A 26,461-nucleotide genomic window follows, 5' to 3' on the forward strand; every position below is an offset into this window, starting at 1 on the left:
GGGGTTCAGGAGGTGTCAGTCTGATCCATCAATTATAAAGTTCCCATCAACATTTCACTCAATATAGTAGCTACTGAAGAAAGATTGTTTCCTGGGACCATGATCTCACAGGTGTCACAAATGATGATTTGCTAATTGTTATCTCTTTTACTAGCTATCAGATAGATAGATAGATAGATAGATAGATAGATAGATAGATAGATAGATAAACTTCCCCTTGTTAGCTATTTGATTACTTTGAAATACTCCCCCCCAAAATAATATTCATGTTAGAATTCTTTCCCATTATTTACCAGTTTTCAGAATAAATATATCCCTCTCAAGAACCCTCTGAGAGAAATGTTATTTATAGCTCCACTTTGTTTTACAGACAGGGAAACTGAGACAGTGAAAGGTTACATGAATTTCTCAAGATCACAAAGCTATTGGAGGACAGGGCAAAGATTCAAGTTTTAGTCGAACTGACTCCAGAGTCTCTTTAGATAACTTTCTCAACCTTCTACTTCGTGTGTATAAATATTTTAATATGTTAATAAAATATAGAATCATGAGCAGGAATTACTACTTTCTTCCTTAAGAAAAGTTATGCTATTGACTTAGAAATACCTCTTCCCAATGTGATATCACATCATACCTGTTAGGATGGCTATTAACAAAAAACAAAAGGCAATAAGTATTGCTGAGGATGAAGACCAACAGTATACACTGTTGATGGGAATGCAAAATGGTGCAGCCTCTATGGAAAATAGTATGGAAAAAATTTAAAAATCAAAATAGAATTACGATATGACTTAGCAATTCCTCTTCTGGATATTTATCCCAAAGAGTTGAAATCAGGATCTCAAAAAGATAGGAGCACTCCCATGTTCAGTGCAGCATTATTTATAATGGCCAAGATGTGGAAATGAACTAAATATCCACCGGTAGATGAATGGATAAAGAAAATATGGCATATACATACAATGGAATATTATTCAGTCTTTAAAAAGAAGGAGATTCTGCAATATGGAATAACATAAGTGAATCTTGAGGACATTATGCTAAGTGAAATAGGCCAGTCACAGATGGGCAGATACGGCATGATTCCACTTACATGAAGTATCTAAAGTAGTCTAACTCATTGAAGCAAAACAATAGAATGTTGGTTGTCAGGGGTTGTGGGGGTAAGTGAATTGGGTGTTGTTAATCAATGGGTGTGAAATTTCAGTTATGCAAGATGAGTAAGTTCTAGAGATTTACTGCACAACGTTGTGCCTGTACGTAACACCACCATAAAGTACACTTAAAAATTCATTAAGAGGGTTGATCTCATGTTAAGTAATCTTACCACGACAAAATTTTAAAAAGAAGAATAAATACTGTTATATAAAGGAAAACCTGGGTGGAATAATAAATGTAAAGAACTATTTTAAGCTTCGGAAAAGTATCAAATGCATTGTTACTGGAACATTGTTAATGGAACATCTGTGCTAATGAATCAGGAGAAGTTATCACTATTATCAACTGTAAGCTGGTGACTTTTTCAGATGATATCTGATTAACTGGTATTACATCAACAAATCCTCCCCCAGACTTCCAGGTAACAAGCTAAAGATTGCCAAGAGAAGTTACCAACCAGAATAAGCACAGGGACTATCAACTGAAATACGGATACTTGGAGGTTGAGTAGAGATTAGAAGGTGGTATACAGCCTTCTGTACACACACCACAAATGCCTAGAGTGGTGGCAGATGGTCAGTTAGAAAAGAGTTTGCCATGGTTCTTGAGGAGTCTAGTGTCAGGTGCTTTGGAAGAAGTTCTAGGTCATAGAATTAGACAGAGGCCATTGGCAGTCACTTTATAATTCTTGTAAGCTTACCTGGTGTACTGGAGTTTTTTTGTTGACAACTAATCACAAGAAAGATGTGGTGAAGTTGGAGGGAAGCCAGAGGTCAACACAAACGACAAAGGTAAACGGGAATGTTAAAAATGCTCTGTGTTCACAAAAGGGTGAGAAAACACTTTGGATATCTGAGGACTATAAAACCCAAGGAATGGAAGAAACTATGTTAGTTCGGAATACAAAACTACTGCTAGATGCAGAAAAGCGTCTACACTTTGGTTCCTGTCTGCATTTCCTTGTATATTTCCTGGTGCTCGCATTACAGACACTACTTTTTGCCTAGAGAAAGGCTGCTTTCACTAGTACATAAGCAACTTAGGGCAGGGATTTGGTATGCATCGTTCCCTACTGTATCCCCCGCACTGAGAACAGTGCCTAAACCTCAGTAGCAGGAGCTAAATATATTTTTATTGAATTAATTTAGAGCTTTTCCTACTTATTTCAAGGTGAAACTTAATCCCATTTCTTCAAGAAGTCGTAATTTCTCCATTCAATGTTCTTTATAGCTTTATTGTAGTTTGCACCTTGTATTAGTTTTTGTCTTTGATACATAGATTTCTTTGCTACTAGATCATGAGTTCTTGCTAGTTTTTGTCAAAACACAATCCAAAGATTTTCTGCACCAATTTTACCTATGGCACTTAATTTAAAATGTTGTGTACTAGGCTCCACTCCAGATCTACTAAATCAGAATCTCTGGAGTTGGACCCCCAGGAATCAACACATTTTACCAGTTCCCCAGATGACTCAGGTGTACACTGAGGTCTGAAAAGCAACTGTGGAGACCTTATGCATCTTTCATTGTGTTTTGAGTTCTCAGTAAATGCTTATTATGTTAAATGGAATTGAATTGAAAGAAGTGATTGCCATAGTGATGATGCAACTAATTTGCTTGTTAATTTTGAAACGCATCACCTTCACAGAAGAGACAACAGATGGAATGAAAGTTACCTGAGTTTCTCAATAGGAAAGCAGAACACACATGTAAAAACAAGCAAAAAAAAAAAAACCATGAAAATTATGCATGTCAGTTAATGATTTTGATATACATTTCATAAGCACACATAGAGAAAGCTGTGCAAAATATAAGTATACATTTTAATGAACATCTTCCAAATGAACACCGCCATGTAACCAGTACCCAATCAAGAAATAGAGCATGATTCACATTCCAGAAGCCCCTTCCTGTCCCTTTCCTGCCACTAGCCTCCTTTCAGGGTGGCTGCTAGCCAAACTTCTAACAACAGGAATTTGTTTTACTGCTTGTTTGCTCATATATATTGCATATATATATATATAGAGAGAGAGAGAATCACAGTTCATTCATTCTCACTGCTGTATAATATTCCATCATGTGAATAGAGCACAGTTTGCTTATCCACACTACTATACATGAATATCTGAGTTGTTCTCAGCTTGAGGTTATTATGAAAAGTGCTGCTATGAATATTCTTGGATATTTCTCTTCATGAACACATGTATATTTTTCTGTTGGGTATATATCTAAGAGTGAAATTGCTGGATCATAGGGTATACAAATGTCTGTCCAGCCTGAGTAAATACTGGCCCAATCTTCACATTTCTTTGTATTCATGTCATCATAATGCCTTCCCACACTGGCATGGAGCTAGGTCACTTGACTTGCTTTGGCCAATGGACAGTGGAAAAGTTGGGACCAGTAGTGCTCCTACAAGCAAGCACTTGCTTGTTTTCTCTCTCTCTCTCTCTCTCTCTCTCTCTCTCTCTCTCTCTCTCATCTGTGACTACCCCTCCAGGTGAGCCTGCTGAAGGATTCGAAGGACATGAGGAGAGCTGAGCCATCCTGGACAGGTCATCGTACTAGCCAGTCCCAGCCATTCTGCCAGCTGCACACAGAAGCCCAGGTAGAATTGACTGAGCTTAACCCAGAGCCACAGAGCTGCCCACCTGACCCATAAACTTGTATAAAATAATAAATGGTTCCTTTTTTTGTTTTTGAGATGGAGTCTTGCTCTGCTGCTGAGGTTGGAATGCAGTGTCACAATCTCAGCTCACTGCAACCTTCGCCTCCTGGGTTCAAGTAATTCTCCTGCCTCAGCCTCCTGAGTAGCTGGAATTACAGGCACATGCCACCACACCTGGCTAATTTTTGTATTTTTAGTAGAAATGGGGTTTTGCTATGTTGGCCAGGCTGGTCTCGAACTCCTGACCTCAGGTGATCCACCTACCTTGGCCTCCTAGAGTGCTGGGATTACAGGCGTGAGCCACCATGCCTGTCCAAATGGTTGCTTTTTTAAGTCACCAAGCTTTAGTGTAGTTTTGCCAAACAGATTCCCAAAGGGTGGCACCAACTGACACTCCACAAATAATGTCTGAAGTTCTGAATTTCCACATCCTCATCAATACTTGATATTGATTAAATTATAGATTTGACTATTTCTGACCTGTAAAAATTGCAGTTTCATATGCTCCAACATAATTTATTTCATTTTAATTTTTTTTCTAAATATGTAATAGAATCAGTTGTGGATTTAATTTGCATTTTCTTAATGACGAATGATGTTGAGCACCCTTTCATGTGTTTATTAGTGTATCCTCTTTTTTGAAGTACCTGTTCAAGGCTTTTGTCTATTTTTTTTATTGGATTAACTGCTTTTTTGCCACTAATTTGTAGGAATGAACACACACACACACACACGCGCACCCAGAGTCATGCTGGATACAAGCTCTATGTCACCACATGTGTATATAGACATCTTCTCCCACTCTGGGACTTTTCCTTTCCACTTCCTTAATGGTACATCTTAATAAAGAAAAGTTATTAATTTTAGCATAATTCAATTTATCCATTTTAACCTTTATAGCTGTCAACACTTCTTTGCCTACCCCAAGATCATGTAGCTGTTCTTAAAAGCTTTGTTATTTTGCTTTTCACATTGAGATAAATGATGCACTTGGAATTGATTTTTTGTGTATGATATGAGTAGGACTCAGGATTCATCTTGGTCCCAAGTGGGTACCCAGCTGACCTGGCTGTTCATTGAAAAGGCAGTGGGTTGCAGAGTTTGGCTTGCACAGCGCTCACTGGGAGGCAGCACAGTGTCATCGGAGGAGTTCCTACTGGGCTCTAGTCCCAACTCTGCTACCAGCTCACTGGTTCTGTGACCCTGGGCAGGTCACCACAGCTGTCTCTGTTTACCCATATGTAAAATGAGGTTAAATTAGATCATCTTCATTGTTCCTTGCAGACCCATAAGATCAGGCAGAAGTGATGTCAGACTCCAAATATGACATGATTACTTCTGGGACCTCAGGGAGAGTATGTAGCTTATCTGAGTCCCAATTTCTTTTAGGTAAAAGATGGGAGCAATTGTACCCATATCTAGGGCTGTTGAAAAATAAGAAAAAAAATGTACATGAAGTTCTGTACTTGGCACATTTTGTTGTTCAACAAAAGGTAGCACTTGTGCTTGTTAATAGTCATTCTGGAAATATTAAGGAGAATTTGCCTTTATTTAATTTCAGTAAAAATGTAATTGGAGTCTCTAAACTTAATTGCTAATACAAATTTGTTTATGCTTGCTTGGCAGTAAAGTTAACTAGCCCTGTGATGAGAACTTTAATTTTGCCCCATCTTTAGTCCTAAGAGATATTGTCTTGTAAAGAAAGCTAGAAATAAAGACACAAGTTACACGGATATAAAATCAGCTTTCTTGAAACTGCTAACCATTAACCTCGAATTTAAAAGTTTTTCCAAAACACTTGTAGAACCCAGGAAAGAACGGAATGTCACAATTATACCGCCACAATGGTAGGTGTCCATGATGGATTATTGGTCTGAAATTATTAACTTTCCACAGACAAACCCAGGCAGGATTTCCCTGATTTCCTGACCCCCCCCCCCATTTAAGGTAGTACCCCTCCCTCATTCCTGTCTCACTCTGTTTTTCTTCATAGCAGTTACAACTCCCTGACATATTTTCCTGTCTTTTTGTTAATTGTCTGTTTTTCCTTCAACTGGAATGTTCGCTCCATGGGAGTAGGAGCTTTGTTTAAGTTACCTTGTATCTCAGCACCTAGAAGAATGCCTGGTACATGGCAGACATTCAGTAAACACTGTGGAATAAATGAATGAAGGCAAAGCAGGAACCACATAAAATAGGTATCAAAAGTCATAATTATGTTCAATTAGGTCTGTGCTACATTTAATATGACATAGAAATCAATAATGTATTTGGGCTGCAACCCCAAACTCCAATTCTTATAGACGTTCAGTAATAACATTACTACAAAAATTTTAGCTCTGTTAATAATCAACACATTTTTCATAAGTGTGCCTTTGGGAACTATGAGAAGGAAATTGATATTTCCCACATATATATGCTGTCATCGTGTTTTTAAAGAGAAACTCTTTAATAAATACAATTACCGAAAGAGAAAATTATTTAAAAACCTGGGTGTTTTGAAAATAAAAGTAGACATGGAAGTCATGTTTTTATTATAAACAAATATTAGGTTTTACGTGTTGACTATTAAAAAGTTATTCAGTTTTTCCTTTACCAAAATAAATTGTTAATTAAGATAGACAAAAACCAGGAAACATTGAAGTTAGTCATTTAATTTCCTTACTTATTCAGAGCTGCCTGGAGTCATTTCCTGCAGGAATTCCATGTCTTCCCATTGAAGTGTTTCAGCAGCTGGTAACAAAATCATCCACACAGGCAGTGGGTGACACTCCAGGCTCCAATTGCAAATCAGGTTTTTATACTCACAATGGAACCAGATCGAGTTTAGAAATAAATCCAAATTCCTTCTAGAATGCTGTTTCTGCATTGCTCTAAGGGAGAATTTGGTCCCGTGGGAGGAACTGTAGACAAGGAAACCTGACTTCTAGATTTGGCTCAGCACTAATTGTGTGACCTTAGATTTAACCTCCTGTGCACTAATAGCCTCATGGACGTGAGGGTAATAACATACAAATTTTACCTAACCTAATTGTTTCTAAGATGGAAGAAACAGCCAAACTCAGAATGTAGCTATTTTTGTAGAAGTGCATGACTCCAATATATACTATTAATATTTTTATTTTATTTTATTTTAGATGAAGTTTCACTCTTGTTACCCAGGCTGGAGCGCAGTGGCACAATCTCAGCTCACTGCAACCTCTGCCTCCCTGGTTCAAGCGATTCTCCTGCCTCAGCCTCCTGAATAGCTGGGATTACAGGTCTCCACCACCACACCCAGTTAACTTTTGTATTTTCAGTAGAGATGGGGTTTCACTATATTGGCCAGGCTGGTCTCAAACTCCCGACCTCAGGTGATCCACCCCCTTCGGCCTCCCAAAGTGCTGGGACCACTGTGCCCAGTCAATATATACTATTAATAACAACCACACTCAAGTCTTAAGAAGAGACCTTGTCTAGTGGTTTTTAGGATAGAGACTTCATCGGATTAAACCACGGCCAAAGCAATGTGCTGGGTATGCAGTAGATGACCTGGAAATCAGATTAATCTATGTGTTTTGCAATATCATAAAAAATTGGTAACTGTTTTGTACAGATCTGAAATGTACAAGCTTTTTTCTCATTCCTAAGTTGCTTATTTGGGAAACAGAAGCCAATAAGCAAATCACACCATTAATTTTTGTGAAGAATAGCAAGGGATTTGATTAAACATGCACAATGTAACTATACCTGGGGTGGGGGTGTGGGACGATGGAACTAAAGTGCTGTAGGTTGAGTGCTTGTGTGCCCTAAAATTCATATATTGAAATCCTAACCTGCTATGTGATGCACTGGGAGGTGGGACCCTTGGGAGGTGATCGGGTCATGAGGGGCCAACATGGAGTGAGTGCTCTTGTAAAAGAAGCCCCACAGAGCTCCCTCATCTCTTCCACCACCTAAGAACACTGCCTATGGACCAGGAAGCAAGTCTTCATTAGATGTTGAATCTGTCAATGCCTCGATTTTGGACTTCCCAGCCTCCAGAACTGTGAGAAATAAATTTGTGTTGTTTATAAGCCACCCAGTTTATAGTATTTATCTATAGCAGTCCAAATGGACTAAGACAGAAATATACAACTTTTTCTTGTCCAAACATTTTCTTGATTGGACCAGTCAACCGCATGAGAAAGCTGAGTTATTTCATATTTTGGCTAGTGATAACTACACCAGTACTTCTTGAGTGGAAAAGAATCTGCAGGCATGATTACTGAGCATATGATGAATTCTGGGTATATAGGAATGTTTCTCAAATATTGAGGTATGTTGACTCTCTGTAACACTTTTATTTTAATTTTGTGTTCATTTGAATGGTAAGCTGAACAAAATTTTTTTTTTTTTGAGACAGAGTCACCCTGTCACCCAGGCTGGGGTACAGTGGTGCAATCTTGGCTCAATGCAACCTCTGCCTCCCAGGTTCAAGTGATTCTCTTGCCTCAGCCTCTCAAGTAGCTGGGACTACAGGTGCCCGCCACCATGCCTGGCTAATTTTTTTTGTATTTTTAGTAGAGACGAGGTTTCCTTATGTTGGCCAAGCTAGTCTTGAACTCTTGACCTCATGATCTGCCCACCTTGGCCTCCCCAAATGCTGGGATTACAGACGTGACCCACCACACCCACCCAGCTGAGCAAATTAATAAGTATAGTATAGCATTCATGTTCCGTGTCAGATTTCATGTGTTAAAATTCTTTATGAGCAGCATGGATTTGAGAATGCTCTTGAACTCTGAGGCACTGTTTCCTTGTCTGTAAAATGATGATGGCACCTTTCTCAGAGAGTTATTGTAAGAATTAAATGAGATAATCTACATATAGGAAAGCACTTGACACATAAAAAGTTTGTAAATAATAGCTATTAATATTATTGTGAGTATTTTCATTTGGATGACCATCTATAACAAAGTACTGCTGCAGATTTCATAGCATCTATGTTTAAGGTCACATTGATGCCAAGTGGTATATTATTGTCATAGGTAAATGAGAAAGAAGAGAGGTTGGAACTAACACAGCAATGATGTACTTGTGCCAGATGAAGTCCAATGACATGACATTTTATTACCTGAATGATGGTTTCATAAGGTTCAAATAGAGCAAATGGATGGAAAATTGGAATGGTCATAGAGCAAACCACGATACAGGCATGACAAATTGTGAACAGCCTGCATGATAGCAGTCATGACCCTATTCCCATTCTGAACAGTGATTTTTTGCAGCAAAATAGCATCCTCTGTCAGATTAAATTAATATTAATTCAAATATATGGGTTTATTTGCATTTGATTGTAAACTGTTTTCATTTTATAGTTGTATTAAAGCTATTAGTGGAAGGAGTTTATACTTCGTTTTATACTCTGGCATATTTAACTATTATTTTAAAAATTTAACTCGACACTGGGTGTGTGCGGATTTCATTTTCTTTAAGGATCTCTACATTACTCAATTTGGGGAAACACTGATGTTTGATAGAGTGGGGCTGTGAATAATGTTGGGGGCTGTGCCTGATTACATGATTCTAACACATTTGCCAGAGCCACTGTGTATGAGGCACTCGCTGGGCACAAACAGTAATAAAATGCAAATCTTGTCTAGTTAGGGAAGACAGGAATGTGTGTGTGTGAGAGAGAGAGAGTGTGTGAAAGAGACAGAGAGAGACTAACAATATAGGGTGGCACTAAGTGTGAAATGAAAAGTATAAAAAGTATTTTAAGAATTTGAGAGAGGACCCACTAGCAGATGGCTGAGATGGTCATGTATAGTTTTGTGGGGACATGAGATTTGAGCTAGGCCTTCAGTAAGGATGGTAGAAGGCGGATTCATTTCCAGACTCAGGAAATGAATGCATGGAAGTAAGTAATAGTGTAAGCAAAGAAGGCAGTTGTGTTAGTTATAGTCAGTAGTGTATTGCCTAATTTAGGGCAAAATAGTAAAATACATAAAGTTTTCCTCATACAAACTATATATATATAATTATATATACATACATGTATACATATATATGTATATGTGTATATATATATAAACTATGTGTCTGTATACATATATATGTTTATATATGCATACACAGACATATATACATAGTAATCCCCCCTTATCCATGGGGAATACATTCCAAGACCCTCAGTGGATGCGTGAAACTACAGATAATACCAAACCCTATATACACTATGTTTCTGCCTATACATGCATACCTATAATAAAGTTTAATTTATAAACTTTTTTCCTATACATATATGTACCTATAATATGTATTTTTCCTATACATTTCTTCCTATATATACATAGTATAATTTATAAACTTTATTATAGGTATGTATGTATAGGCACAGTAAGAGATTAAGCACAATAACTAATAATAAAATAGAACAATTGTAACAATATACTGCAATAACAAGCGTTATGTGAATGTGGTCTCTCTCGCTCTCTTTTTCAAAATATCTTATTGTGCTGTACTCACCTATTTCCAGACTGTGGTTGACCACTGGTAACTGAAACAGCCAAAAGCCAAGCTGTGGCTAAGGGGGGCTACTTTAGATACATAACTCCAGTTTCAAGTGACCCCACAGAAGGGTCAAGGGTCTGCCCACTAGTGCCGTAGGCAGCTCACACTTTGCTCTTACAGCACCTAGGAGGTGCAATCTATGAGATCTGCCAAGTCACCTGCAAACTTCCTAGTAGCCTGGAATTGTGGGATGTCCCTCATTTTGATTAGTGAATATAGCCACAAATTGGCATTGTAGCTGTTCGGTTGACCTTTTACGTTGGTTCTCAAAGGCCAGTGTTTTAAAAATTACATAGAAGTGTTTTGTCCCTGAAAGATAATCAGGGATTCTTTATTCTCAGGTTAGTGTAAAAATGGGTAAAATGTTACATGTCTAATGTTTCTCTTCCATATTTTCATATGCCCGTGGTGCCTACTGTTGTCATCTGCAAGCAAATTCCCACAGATAACAAGTGAGCAACGACCCAGTGAACAAATATTAATAGAAATTCATAAAAAGTCAGTCACATTTGGTTGATGTGTGTGCATGTCCATACTAATAATTTCATAAGATGGTCGTATTTTTTGCAATAACTTTTTCTGTTTACGCCTTGGAATCGAATATGTGGGAACTCTGGTGTTCTGCGATGATTGTAGCATTCTCTGAAAAGAGTATCACTGTTTCCAGAAGCCCCTTTGCTTAGGTTTTGAGAACCAGTCTAAGAGATAACCTACCTTGACTTGCAATGGAATGATAAATATATCATTCAAACTTAACTTTTAAGCTTATCGTTACAGATGTGTTTACCATCCCAAAACATTTTGCCACATAAATTATGCCCTCATATCAGTTAATGGAGAAAAAACTGGCAGAGCAGCCATGGAGAACATCAGCCAATGCAGACATCTGTTACTTAACAAGAAAAAAATTATAAGTAAAAACATAACCTATACTTAAAACCGAACTGGAGACCAGACGTGGTGGCTCACGCCTGTAATCCCGGCGCTTTGGGAGGCTGAGGTGGATGGATCACTTGAGCCCAGGGGTTTAAGACTAGCCTGGGCAACACAGCAAGACCCTGTCTCTACTAAAAATACAAAAATTAACCAGGTGTGATGGCACATGCCTGTAGTCCCACATACTTGGGAGGCTGAAGCATGAGAATTGCTTGAACCTGGGAGGCAGAGATTGCGGTGAGCCAGGATCACATCACTGCATTCCAGCCTGGGCAACAGAGTGAGACTCTGTCTCAAAAAAAAAAAAAAAAACCTAATTGGAGATTGCACTTACGCAGTTGTACCAGACACTACATGAGTGTTACGCCTCCCCCATGCTATTTGAAATATACTCTACACAGTACCTCAGAAGGTCCTAGGACTGTGTTCAGTTTGCCCACAGAGATATATTTTTATTGCCTTTTTTCTCTCTTCCATGGTTCACTTCCTCACTGCATTTCCTGGGATCACCTTCCGAACAAACACTCTGCACACAAATCCTCGTCTCAGACTCTGCTTTCGAGAAATTCCAAGCAAGTTATTAGTATACCTAATAAATATCTCACTGATCCCTGGAGTAGTCCAAGGGAAAATAATAATAGTGAATATGTCCTTATTAAAATAATAATGGTCATCATTATTGAGTGATTACTATGTGCCAGCCATTGTACTAAAACCTCTACTTAGAGTATCTCAGTTGATCCTCATAGTAATCATGTGAATTAGGTGATATTATTCCCACTTTACAAATAATAAAACTAAGGCATGGGGAGGTTTGGTCACTTGCTCAAGGTGACAAGTAAATGCCAGGGCTGGGGTTCAAACCCAAATCCTTTGTGCTTTTTTTTTTTTTTTCACTAGCTCATGCAAGTGTGGTTTTGTCATTTATATCTCAATTATGATAATAATATTTTTTAAATGATCAACCCACAAGAAGCACCTTTGAAGTCAGTATAGACATAAGAAGTCAGTTATGTTCTTTCACAACAAAGAACCCCCTTGTTCTCAAAATGTGTCTTTTTGATCTCAGAGAAAATAAATGTAAAGCAGTTTGCAATTTCTTTCTTTTTTTTTTTTTTTTCTGAGACAAGGCCTTGCTCTGTCACTTAAGCTGGAGTGCAGTGGCATGATCACGGTTCACTGCAGCCTCAACTTCCTAGGTTCAAGTGATCCTCCCTCTTCAGCCTGTTGAGTAGCTGGGACTATAGGCACATGCCATCACTCCCAGCTATTGTTTTGTATGTTTAGTAGAGACAGGGTTTTGCCATATTGCCAAGGCTGGTCTCAATTATGTGATTTTTTAAAAATCAAAATTAATCTGGTACAGGTTTTGTTTTTAATCTAAGCCATCTCCATTCTTTACTTTGGATCATAAAGATTAGTCATTAAAGCATTTGATTTCTTAAGTTTCCAAGTTCTCAAGAATAGGTCTGGAATCCAAGACATTTCTGCATTGGCTCAGCCTCCGAGGTCATTGGCCCACTTGCAGCTTTGCCCACTGGTCACACTGGTACATATACCCAGTGTCCCTAGGACTGAAGAGAAGAAATCAAGAGGGACAAGCGCTGGTCCCCACCCAGCCATGTGAGCAGGAACACATAACCTGCTGGTGCTCCAGCTGCCTTGTTTCCTCATTCATAAAGAGGGAGTTTTATGAGCTCTAACCTTGCTAAACTTCTCTAGAGGTCCCTAAAGGGTTTTCCTTTTCCTTATTGCACAAGTAAGACAGGAACAAATTTTTGTTTGAAGCAATACACAAGTATACAGAATAAAGTATGACGAGTCTCCAGGCCATCAACCCACCACCTTTTCCTCTCCCTTCAGCAGAGGTTTCCACCATCGCTAGGGTGATGTGTATCATTCTAGTATTTTCCCATGCAAGGTGTCTTGCATATTTTGGTGGCATGATGACACAGAGCCCTCAGGATTGACCGGGTTCTGAAGTATGGCCAACATGCATATCTTCTCCACATTCAGGGGAAATGGAGCCTGTAGCAAAAGAGAAAGTGAATTACTAATTGGATTTATGGCCATTACTCCCAGAGCAGCCCTCTGCCCTCAGTCATCTCGATAGCAGTTCAGATATAATCTGTCTTTGCAAAAGATCCAGAAGACTCTGTAAGGAGAAAGCTGGTACATCTCCTGTTCACCCAATAAAAAGTCAGATTGTTATTAAACTGTCCCTGAAGCTACTGTGATTTACATTCATGTTAATGGTTCTCTTTGTAGAGCAGTCTCTTTAATGGGGGATGCCCTCCGGTTCCTGTTAGTTGCATTTAAAATAAATATTACACCATCTCCAGCTGTCCAGCTCTCCTTACATGCTTTGACTTGCCACTGAAAGTATAGAGGACCAGATATTTTCCCCTGAGAAATGCTAACATATTCAAGGATCCCAACACATTATTGATGTAGTAAAGAGACAGAGGTAACCCAGTTGTCCATCACTGGGAGAACGTGGATGGATATTATGGAATAGGATATAACAATCGGAAGCAATGAACTAGATGGATATAAATAAATGTATGGGGAACTTAAAAGCACTAAGTAAAAAGCAAGAAATAGAATGAAGTGCATAGCACAATGCTATGTATGTAATTTACATATGTATACATATGCAAATGTGCTCACACCTATGTAAAATAATGTTACATACATTTTTCAAGGACATATGTATACCCAAGGACATATACCAAACAGAGTAGTGTTATATCTCTGGGGGAGAAAGAAATGAGGCTGAAAGAAGAAAGAGAGAAATTATTAACGAACACTGAAGCAGCTCTTCCAAGGAATGATGGACTGAAGACGATGCTACGAAAACTTAGCGCTTTATTCCTGAAAGTGAACTGTTGTTCAGTGAACAAATGCCAAATGAATAAAAGCACAAAGTCACCTTTTACTTTTCTTTCCCTTCAACTTAAATTTCGTTACCAATAAGCATTTACAGACTGCTTTCTATCCATGTGACACGACCCCACCTTGGACAAGTCGCTTTGCCTCGCTGAGCCTCAGTTCCTTTAATGGTAAAAATAACAAAGGAAAGGAAACATGAACGACATTATCCCACATCACAGTGTTGTGAGTATAATTTCTAAGACTGAAGCAAGGCAACCTATGAGGCCTGGCACACAGTGGGCACAGGGCAAGCACATCGTTTTATTTTTATATTTAAAGTTCTGGGGTGCATGTGCAGAATGTGCAGGTTTGTTACATAAGTAAACGTGTGTCATGGTGATTTGCAGCACTTGTCAACCCATCACCTAGGTATTAAGCCAAGCATGCATTAGCTATTCATCCTAATGCTCTCCCTCCCTCCACCCCACCTCCCGACATGCCCCAGTGTGTGTTGTTCCCTTCCTTGTGTCCGTGTGTTCCCACTATTCAGCTCCCACTTATAAGTGAGAACATGCAGTGTTTGGCTTTCTGTATTAGTTTGCTGAGGATAACGGCTTCCTGCCCTATCTATGTCCCTGCAGAGGACATGATCTGGTTCCTTTTTATGGCTGCATAGTATTCCACAGTGTACATGTACCACAGTTTCTTTATTCAGACTATTATTGAGGGGCATTTGGGTTGATTCCATGTCTTTGCTATTGTGAACAGTGCTGCAATGAACATATGCATGCATGTATCTTTGTATTAGAATGATTTATATTCCTTTGAGTGTATACACAGTAATGGAATTGCTGGGTCAAATGGTATTTCTGGTTCGAGAACTCTGAGGAATTACCACACCATCTTCCACAATGGTTGAAGTAATTTACATTCCCACCAACAGTGTAAAAGCGTTCCTATTTCTCTGCAAACGAGCCAGCATTGGTTGTTTCATAACCTTTTAATAATCACCATTGTGACTGGTGTGAGATTGTATCTCATTGTGGTTTTGATTTGCATTTCTTTAATGATCAGTGGTGGTGAGCTTTTTTTAAATGTTTGTTGGCAGCATGAATGTCTTCTTTTGAGAATTGCCTGTTCATTCCTTTGCCCACTTTTTAATGGGGTTGTTTGGTTTTTTCTTGTAAGTTTGTTTAAGTTCCTTGTAGATTGTGGATATTAGACTTCTGTCAGATGGATACATTGCAAACATTTTATCCCAATCCATAGATTGCCTGTTCACTCTGATGATAGTTTCTTTTGCTGAAGCACACACTTTTTTAAACCTATGAAGAAGGGAAAAACAATCAGGCCCAAGCAGGGAGAAAGTCAATTGCTCCTTAACATTTATTCCTAACTTACCCACAGGGCCACAGGAGGCAAACAACTGTGTCTGCCACATGATGTTCAACTATCCTCTGCCCCTGTATGAGAGAGGGGAAAATCTGGCTACAACAGTCACCCCATTAATGACCAGCATCAATTTGGCATAACTAACACAGGTGCCCCCTTTCTCTTCCTCCCCTGCAAAGGTGGAAGCTGACTTGCAGGTGACCTACCCAATCAGATGGGCCCATTCTGCAGACTATGAGGTAGACTCTTCTAAGATATGAGGTCCAAGGTCTAACACATAAAATCAAGGTAGCACTGTCACCCCCAAGGTTCCTGACCACTCCCACACCCAAATTCTCTGTATCCACCCCAACCCAAAGAATCCCTTAAAGCTTTGTTTTATGTGACTAGAGAGGAAAGCCATGTGCCTCGGTCCTCTCTTTCTTAAACAGTCTATCAAGAGCCTGAGAAAATATTCCTGTTCACAGGCTGAGAAATCCAAGATTTCCCTTGCAAACAAAAGCCAACAACCATGAAAACAAGCAAAGCAGGAAACTGGACTGGACAAAATGGTGGTCCAATCTTCTCCCTCACTCTGGGCAGATAAAGAGCAAGCTAGGGCTGAGCCTGGCCTCCTTATCTAAAGAGGAACAAGGGATTCTTGGGCAGCTTCAGGGAAGGAGCACCTGAATGAAGGATGGAAATGAGCGGAGATCTCTCAGGAGGCTGCGTCCTGACAATGGCATCATCAGCATAAGTGCAAGAAGCCCATAGAACTCTCTCCAGCCTCAGGGTTGACTCCATGCTAGTGAGTTGTAAGAATTCTCTTGAGTTGCACTTTAAGTCAAATAAAATTGCTATGGAAAAACTGAGAGGACATCAGAGAGAGAGAGAGAGAGAGAGAGCTCAACCACACTGATTTTCTTTCCCTCCTTAAAAGGGTAGCAATCCCAGAGTTTCAATGGACCGCAAATGGCAAGTCTGCATGAACACAAGGTTTAATTTTTCACTGAAAAAAAATGTATCACTGTGGCTGTCTGTAATCAGATGGCCTTCCATGACCAGTTTGACCAGTTAATCCTGTGGTTCAAGCAAAGACCTTTGGTTTTTCGTTTTACCTATGTTGGGTACCCAGAAAGCATTAAGAGAAAAGGTGTCAATGACATTCAAAGTAAACTCCAGTGTGACCAACTTCAAAAGAATAATGTATTATTCCGGGCCTCATTCCTCATGGGCATTTTGCACCTACTTCCTGATTTGCATCCGAGTATGCAGATTTCAAAGTCATAATAAAGGTCCCACTTCTCTACTCTTTAAGAAAAATAAGGTCATGTGCACTGGCCTAGGTAAAGTCATTTTAGTTGGTCAATCCCCATCCAGACTAGGCACCAATGTAGTTTGGAATGATTTTTTTTTTCTTTTAATTCATCACGTCCCCACGGTAGCCCCAAGCTTTCTTTTGAAAATGGTAACAGATGACATGAGGCCTTGCTGTTCACACCCTGCCATCCGGAGAGGGAAGCGGAATAGAGGGTGTCAAGTTGAAAGAAATCAACATTTGTCAAGTGCCCATGATGTGCCAAGGAAGCGGGAAGGGAGGCTTGTTTTGAACTAGAAGAAAAGAAACTGGATCTTAGGAGGCCCAGGATAGAACCAGCGGGGCCTCAGCTTTATCTGCTCCTCACCTCCCTACCTACCAGGCCCTTGGGGAAATTTAGAACCAGGGGAAGGATAGAGATCATGGAGTGCTCACCATTGGCCAAGAGACACATTATTTCAGGCCAACATGCAAAATGTCAAGAGGAAGAAACTGGAAGGATGAAGCCATTGAAGAATCCATTAGCAAGGGCCTGTAAAGCCTGGAAAGCACAGGGTTGTATAAATATGAAACTCACCAGGCAACACAGAGGAGCAACGAGGTGGCTGGGCAAGCTGCCACATCCCAGCACCTGGTACTCCAGTGGAGACACAAGAAAGACACAGCCAGAGAATTCCGTCACACAAGAGTTTTGTGTACCATTAATTAATTCATTGAATGTTTTCTGAGCATTTACTATGTCTTGGTCACTGTGCAAAGGTACAAAAGATATCTAAGATATAGTTCCTGCCCTTAAATGAGCTCATATTCTGATGGGGAACTGCACATTTTAAAAGATAAAATGCAGTGTCAGATGCAGTGGCTCATGTCTGTAATCTCAGCACTTTGGGAGGCCAAGGAGAAAGTATCACGCGAAGCCAGAAGTCTGAGAGTGACTTGGACAACATAGTGAGATCCCGTCTCTACGAAAAAGAAAAAAAAATTAGCCGAGTGTTGCCGTGTGCATCTGTATTCCCAGCTACTCAGGAGGCTGAGGTGGGAGGATTGTTGGAGCCTAGGAGTTTGAGGCTGCAGTCAACTATGATTGTGCCACTACATTCCAGCCTGGACGACAGAGTAAGATCCTGTCTCTAAAAACAAAATAAAACAAAACAAAATGCAAACTAATAGCAAAAATAGAGTTTTGCAATGTGTATTCAGGGTATAATCAGAGGCAGCAAAACCAGGAAACTCCTCAGGTAGAATCCTTAGGAGTTTTTTCTAAACCCAACTCTGATTTTCTTAGAATTTAGACATCTTACTTCCTGCTTCTGGTATTATATTACCTGTTACCTTAGATTGTTAAATTGCTGAGAGTGTGAAGATTTTTCTGCATCTTCATGGGTATCTGGAACATGAAAATAAAAGGATTAGAAATATCTTCAGAAGCAACGAACAAGCTAGAAAGCCAACTGATCTTTGGGAAGAAAGGTTGAGGGTCTCTCTTATTAGACATTAAAACCTCCTACAATATTAATTAAAATGCAGTATCGATTGAGCAATGGATAGAAAATTCAGTGCACAATATATAGCATGCCCAAAAAAGTTCACAAATACATGTAGTAGTTTAGTATATGGAAAAGTTTCCAACTCAAATTAGTGATGAAAGTCTGGGTTATTCAATAAATAGCAGTAAGTACCATTTGCAAAGATATCCATTTTGTCATATAATGACACATCTTTCCCATCTATATCAAAATTAATTCCAGATGGACTGATAATTTAAATGTTTGTAAAATCAATCTTCACGTTGCTAGTTGCTAGAGTAAAATATGGGTGATGATTTATGAAACTCGAGCAGAGAAGGATTTCCTAAGAATGACTAAGAATTAATCAGCATCAGAGGATAATGCTGATAGATTTTACTCCGTGTAAAGAAAGAATGTATGGTGTCACTGCCTCCCATTGACTTGAGGCAAAGGGCGACAAAATGTCAGGGAGATACTCTAAGCAGACACTTTGACATTGGGGGAGGGTGCATTTGCTGTCTTCATTTTCCAACAATAATCATGTATCACTGTGTAATAATAAATAAAAGCATGTTGTTTTTTACATAAATATCTGAGAACTCAGTTTTCTTTTTCCTTCTTTTTTTTTTTTTTTTTTTTTTGAGATGGAGTCTTGCTCTTCTGCCCAGGCTGAAGTGCAATGATGTGATCTCTGCTCACTGCAACCTCCGCCTCCCAGGTTCAAGTGATTCGTGATTCTCCTACCTCAGCCTCCTGAGTAGCTGGGATTACAGACATCCACCACCACACCCAGCTAATTTTTCTTTTTGTATCTTTAATAGAGACAGGGTTTTACCATGTTGGCCAGGCTGGTCTCAAACTCCTGATCTCAGGTGATCCACCCGCCTCGGCCTCCCAAAGTGCTAGGATTACAGGCATGAGCCACCAAGCCTGGCCTGAGAACTCCATTTTTGAAGTATTTTTCCCTTGACTCACCTGAAAAACAAACAAAAACTAAAGTTGACATGTTCCCAGTTAATTATACTCTTTTTAAAAATTTATTTATTTATTTATTTATTTATTTAAAGATGGAGTTGGCTCTTGTTGCCCAGGCTGGAGTGCAGTGGTGCAATCTCGGCTCACTGCAACCTCTACCTCCCGGGTTCAAGCAATTCTCCTACCTCAGCCTCCCAAGTGCTGGGATTACAGGTGCCTGCCACCATGCCCAGCTAATTTTTTTGTTTTTTTAGTACAGATGGGATTTCACCATGTTGGCCAGGCTGGTCTCAACCTCCTGATCTCAGGTGATCCACCCGCCTCGGCCTTCCAAAGTGCTGGGATTACAGGTGTGAGCCACTGAACCCGGCTAGTTAAACTCTTTTGCATACATTAAGATGCAATTTTTCAAAGTAACCCAATAAGGTAAATGATTTCATTTTATCTCTGCCTCTGGTTAATGAAGATATTAGGACTCAGTAGTGTAGAGAGTTGTCCAACATCACACAGCGAACAAGAAGCAGAACTGTACAGCATCCCCAGGCTTCGTGCTCCATGAGCTATGCTATGCCCCTACCACCACCACTGCTACTACTGCACGAACAATTTCTTCCTCTTGCAGAGCTATCTTTAAAAAAAAAAACAGGCCAGGCGCGGTGGCTCACGCCTGTAATCCCAGCACTTTGGGAGGCTGAGGCAGGCGGATCACGAGGTCAGGAGATCGAGACCATCCTGGCTAACACGGTGAAACCCCTTCTCTACTAAAAATACAAAAATAAATTAGCCAGGTGTGTTGGCAGGCGCCTGTAGTCCCAGCTACCCGGGAGGCTGAGGCAGGAGAATGGCATGGACCTGGGAGGCGGAGCTTGCAGTGAGCCGAGATCACGCCACTGCACTCCAACCTGGGCGACAGAGCAAGACTCCGTCTCAACAAACAAACAAACAAACAAAAACAAACAAACAAAAACCAGTCCTTTCAAAAATCAGTTCTTATTTTAATAGTATTATTTCTATATATCCATATGCTCAGGCAAAACGTACTACTCCTATCACTCTTGTCCCCAACTTTTCCTAAATGATATGCAAAGAAAACACATAACCTTGAATAAATAATAATTTAAAAGGATAGGTCATTCAAATTAACACATGCAAAATTGTGCGTTTCTGTAAGAAGTTACAAAGTCTAGAGCCATAACTCTGTATGCTAAAATACATGTTTACTTTATATATTAATCAAAACACTTAATCTCTCAATCCAATATATCCGCTGTTCCATTTATTTTTCCAAGAACCCGTGGGTGGAAATTAGCTTCACATTTATGTAACTACAGGACCATGTGTTGGCTTTGCCAAATCTAAAGAACACAAGCTCTTAGGAGCTACGTGAGAACCAGGAACTTGTCAGTTTTTCTTTTCTTTTCTTTTTTTTTTTTTTTTTGAGACGGAGCTTGCTCGGTTGTCCAAGCTGGAATGCAATGGTGCAATCTCGGCTCACTGCAACCTCCACGTCCCAGGTTCAAGTGATTCTTCTGCCTCAGCCTCCCTAACAGCTGGGATTATAGACATAAGCCACCACGCCTGGCTAACTTTTTGTATTTTTAGTAGAGATGGAGCTTCACCATGTTGGCCAAGCTGGTCTCAAACTCCTGGCCTCAAGTACCAGGACCCTCTATCCGCCCATCTCAGCCTCCCAAAGTGCTGAGATTATAGGCGTGAGCCACCACACCCAGTCTCTTGTTAATTTGAAGTTACTATTCTATCCTAAGCATTTAGCATGGAAGGGACTCAACAAATATAAATGACTGGATGAATGAATGAAGGGATGAATGAAGATCTGGTTCAGGGGGAGATAGGCCTCCTGTCCTTAGGAAGCCAAAATGTGCTTACAACTTGTATTTGGCATTATTTTCAGAAAGGGACCTTCTTCATATTATAGTGGCTAAAAATAGAAAACTACCTAAATGTTAAGTCACAGGAGATTAATTAAATATATTACAGTCTAGACATGTTCTACAATTAAAATAACATTACAGAAGTCAAGTTGATGTATCACTTAGAATGTTTTCAGTTTCAAGTAACATAAAACCCTGACTGAAATTGACTTTAAAATAGTGACTTTTATTATTGCACATATCAGGAAGTCCAGAGGTAGAAATTTCAGGGTTGGTTGATTCTAAGTTTCAATAATGTCATCGAGGGCCAGGTTCTTTCCATCACCCTTGCTTCGCCACCCTCATGGGTCACATTTGTCCTCGTGTCGATCTCTGTCTCAGTTTCAGGATAGCTACAAAGCTCCAGGCACCACAACCAACAAACGCCATGTCCAGAGGCCTCAAGGACTTTTTCTTCAGGTCTCTTGTCCAGGATCAGGGAAGCTTTTCTCAGAAGCCCCAGCAGACCTCTCATTTTCTCTCAAAAGAGACATGTGCCCAACTACTCACTGGAAAGAACAGCAGATGACAACTATCGGTATAGACCAGTTAGGATGAACCCCTATGATCATGGATGCAGTCACCTTCATCTGATGAGGAGGAGGAAGCCTCTGAACTAAAGTGAAGAAGAGGTATCAGATGTATCCATCAGGATAGACCAGACTATGCAGTAACAAACAACCCCGAGATTCCAATGGTTTAAAATAACAAAAGTTGGAGCTGCGTGCAGTGCTCATGCCTGTAATCCTAGCACTTCGCAGGGCTGAGACAGGAGATCCTTTGAGCTCAGGAGTTCGAGACCAGCCTGGGCAACATAATGAGACCTCGTTTCTACAAAAAATAAACAAAATTAGCCAGGTGTGGTGGTGCGCAACTATAGTCTCAGCTACTCAGGAGGCTGAGGTGGAAGGATCGCTAAAGCCCAGCAGGTCAAGGCTGCAGTGAGCTGTGATCACACCATTGCACTCCAGCCTGGGCAACAGAGCAAGACCCTGTCTCAAAAAATACCTATAAATAATAAAATAAATAAAATAACAAAAGTCTACTTCTTGTGTCACATGTACATCATATCAACAAGGTCCTCTTTTCACCATGGTCTCTCGGATATCCAGGCTGATGGAGGAGTTCCACCTCAAACGTCGATAATCACCTTACCACAAGGAAATAGAGAGCCCTGAAAGGGGTCAGCTCAGTAATTAAAAGCTCTCACCTAGAAGTTACATGTTCCTTCCACTGTCAACTAGGCACAGGACCCCACTGGTCACAGGGATGTCAGGAAGTACAATCTTACGACATGCCTAGAAGTGAGAAGAGCCAGAAACATTTGGCAAATAGCATCATATTCGGTAAGCAATGGAAAAATATTCTGGAAACCCAATATTAACTTTTAAAAGCATGTGGGGAAATACTATCCACTGTTTTATCCCAAGTATCACTTGGAGGATGTGGGTATATAATAAGCTGGAAATAATAATTATCTTAACAAATGGCAATACAATTTCTCTTAGAGACTGTACTACATTTGTTTAGGAAGACACCTCATTAAACATCTTGGGGTGGAGGTATGAACCTGAAAGCAAGGTCTATTGGAGGATGAGAACATAAGGGAAAGCCAGCATGCTCTATATTAGAAATAAAGAAGAATTACAGATGAGGAAAAGCAATGAAGAAAGAACATAGGAAGGGCCAGGCGCGGTGGCTCAAGCCTGTAATCCCAGCACTTTGGGAGGCTGAGACGGGCGGATCACGAGTTCAGGAGATCGAGACCATCCTGGCTAACACGGTGAAACCCCGTCTCTACTAAAATACAAAAAAAATTAGCCGGGCGAGGTGGCGGGCGCCTGTAGTCCCAGCTACTCGGGAGGCTGAGGCAGGAGAATGGCGTGAACCCGGGAGGCGGGGCTTGCAGTGAGCTGAGATCCGGCCACTGCACTCCAGCCTGGGCAACAGAGCTAGACTCCGTCTCAAAAAAAAAAAAAAAAGAACATAGGAAGGAATCGGAGGGAATTGCCAAGCACCGTCAAGTATGGCCCCAGGACTTCCAGAGATCTTAAAGCATAGCTTCTCAACCCAGACACAGAGAGAGGATGACTCTTTTGGGGAGGGCTGTCCTGTGCCTTGCAGCGTCCTTGGTCTCTGCTCACTTAGAAGACAGTAGCACTTGCAACAACCAAAAATGTTGTAACAACCAAAAGCGTCTCTGGCTGTTGCCAAATGTCTTCTGAGTGGCAAAATCTCCCTCTGTTGAGAACCCTCCCTCCCCAAATGCCCTAAACCTTAAGTGGAGTCTACCAGATATGCAAATACTTTACCTGAGTTGTTTCTCTTGGAATATGCAAGGAGGGGGCAAATTCCACAACTGAGGTCAGTGCGAGTCACAGAGTAGAGAGCAGGGGTCCAGCAGAAGGAAGAAGAGCCCAAAGTGGCCGCCTTCCCCTCTCCTCCCAAACCCCAGAAATTCATGTAGCTTGCAGTGGGCATTGTGTGCTTATCCTGAATGTGAAAAGGGGACGGAGGTGAACTAAATTTCCAAGATTTAAAGAGACAGGGAGAATATAAATAGATACATACGTAGAGACAGTAAGAAGGCATAGGATAACACATGTTAAGGCTTCCTCCCCAACATCCATTCCTTCTCTTAATGCCTCCACCACTGGGTGAAGACACGGTGTCTGGGTGCATCCTCCTGCCCCTACCTCCCAAAGATCCAAGTTGTTCAAGCAGGGTATTCTCATGTCTTTTGTTTTAGTGATTAGTTCACAAGTGGGCCAATCCAAGTAGAGCTCAGGACTCTTGTGCAAAAGCTATGAGAAGTGAGGCTCCTCCTCCCTGTGAAGATGGATGTGAGAGCCTGAATCCTAGTCTTGTTGCCAGAAGGGAAGCCAGTCCAAGAATAAAGCCAGTCAATATTCAAGAGTCACTAGAGAACGATGAAGAAACTGAGCAGGAGGTCTAATCAAGCCAGTGTGAAACCTATCCTGCCACTGTTTCAAGTATATAAGCCAAAATAATTCCACTTCTTGTCTAAGCAAGTGTGAACTGGGTTTTCTGTTACAGAAAGCCTTCTCACTGATTAACATACAGATAGACAGGCTACATTAAATATATATATATGTGTGTATATATATTCACATACACACATAATTTAAAGGTCTAGATCAAAAATCATCAAAAATTAACAGTGATGCAGATTATAGGAGCGTGGGCAAATTTAATTTCCCCTTTATGCTTATCTGAATTGTCTATAAAAAATATGCATTAGTTTCACTAGCAGAAAGAAATCATTCGTAATAATGTAGTATTTATGGGTGAAGTGGCATGGTCCTGGGATTTATTTTAAACTACCTTAGCAAAAAAAAAAAGTTGGAGGGAGATAGATAAAACAAACTTGGCAATATATCAATATTGATATTAATGCTAGGTGACAGGGACATAAGGGTTCTTTGTACTATTCTAGCTTTTATAATTTTGAAAATTCACATAATAAAATGATGAAAGAAGGAAGGAAAGAGGGAGGGAGAGAGGGAGGAAAGTGAGGAGGGAGGGAGGGAGAGAGGGAGGGGGAATCTGCAGAGGTTGTTGTAATTACCATTGCTGGCTTTGCACTGTTCTGCATCTGTCCCGATGGGTCCTGAGTGTGCCTGTCCATTGCCTGGCGACTTCCCATGGGTGAACACATCCTTCATAACTTCTCTGTCCTTCATCTGGATTGCACTGCTTTGGAGGTGGCTGTGAAACCTGGACATCAACGCATTGCTCAGCAACCTCCCCGCCCACCCCCGTCCATCACCAGCAACAAAATGTGTCTATTTATATTTGTATCAGTACTGCAAAAAAAAAAGCATATATATATATATATGTATATACATATGTGTGTGTGTGTGTGTGTGTGTGTGTATTTTCAGTGTTGGACTTGTTGTCTTATTTTGCAGTAGCATTTGAAATAATGTCAGATGTCCCCATTGTGACGGGGAGCTTCCATGAATTAGATTAATTCCGTGAATTGGATAAAATAAATCCAGACATTACTGAAATTAACTAATTTTCTTTATAAAGCATCTGATGACAGTGATGAAAATCTGGCATCATTTAACTGTGTGCAAAGTTCTTTTCCTGCAAACGGAGACAATTCATTTAGAATACAGCTTCATTTTCTTACATGCAAAGAAAATTCAGAATGAAAAGGATTTAAGTGAATTTAGAAAAACAGATACGTAGTCTTCACGGGGTGATATGTAACCTTCCTGCTGTAGGTTCATGTGTTGAATCCTCGAGACTACTTGTTATTTGTTTTCTAAGGTTGCATAACCAATTGCTACAAACATGGTGGCTTAAAACAACAGAATTTATTCTTACAGTTCTGGAGGCCAGAAGTCCAAAATCAAGGTGTCCACAGGGCCACACTCCCTCTGAAGGCTCTGGGGGACAATTTTTCCTTGCTCCTTTCAGCTTCTGGTGGCTGTCAGCTTTGCTTGTGGCCACAGCGCTCCATCTCCACCTTCGTCTTCATATGGCCTTCTCTTCCATGTCTCTGTGCCTCCTCTTCCTGTCTTATAATGTGATTACACTTGTCATAGGATTCAGGGCTCACCTGGATCATCCAGAATAATTTCATCTCAAGATCCTTAATTACATCTGCAAAGACTTTTTTTTAAAAAAAAAATAGGTCACTTTCACAGGTTCTGAGTATACATACCTTTTGGGTGGACTACCATTCAACCCACTACACTACTTATGCTAACTTGGAAGCAGATGTTAACATTTCTTCAGCAGTTTTGGCAATGTTACCACTGTAGCACTTTGAATGCCAATCAATAGTTTGTGTCACTTACCCTTTCATCATCAACTTTCTTAAGAAACAGAAACTCAGCACTTAATTTTTTATTAATCATGCACTTAATTTTTAACCTCCTTGCTGCTGAAAGCATTTATTGTAAAATTTTGGAAAAATATTAACAAATAAAAATAAAGCAATATTTGTGATGTCCCCCATACAGTAACAAGACTACTCTAACAAGAGCATTTGGACTATGCCCTACAGATTGACTACTCAGATCCTATTTCCCCCACATTTTTTATCCACACATAACCTAAAATCTGCTTTATTTCCATCAGATGGTGCAGACTAATGGTCGACCAGCTTTGCACATCTCATAAACTGCAGCAGGAGCCATGGCACAACTAGATGG

At 40.1% G+C, this 26,461-nt stretch overlaps 1 long non-coding RNA gene across 2 annotated transcripts; it reads right to left on the minus strand.

Annotated features, from left to right (window-relative positions):
* Positions 1 to 16,076: 16,076 nt before the first annotated feature.
* LOC144336587 (uncharacterized) lies at positions 16,077 to 25,930 on the minus strand. Of its 2 annotated transcripts, none has more exons than XR_013408481.1 (4): positions 25,629 to 25,930; positions 24,862 to 25,001; positions 22,483 to 22,570; positions 16,077 to 18,245 (listed from the first exon to the last, which is right to left on the minus strand). It is a non-coding gene; the product is annotated as an uncharacterized LOC144336587 (long non-coding RNA). The 2 variants fall into 2 exon arrangements; XR_013408480.1 differs by having other exon boundaries at positions 24,862 to 25,010.
* Positions 25,931 to 26,461: the final 531 nt, after the last annotated feature.

This window comes from Macaca mulatta, chromosome 18, assembly GCF_049350105.2.
Source record: "Macaca mulatta isolate MMU2019108-1 chromosome 18, T2T-MMU8v2.0, whole genome shotgun sequence".
NCBI lineage: Eukaryota > Metazoa > Chordata > Mammalia > Primates > Cercopithecidae > Macaca > Macaca mulatta.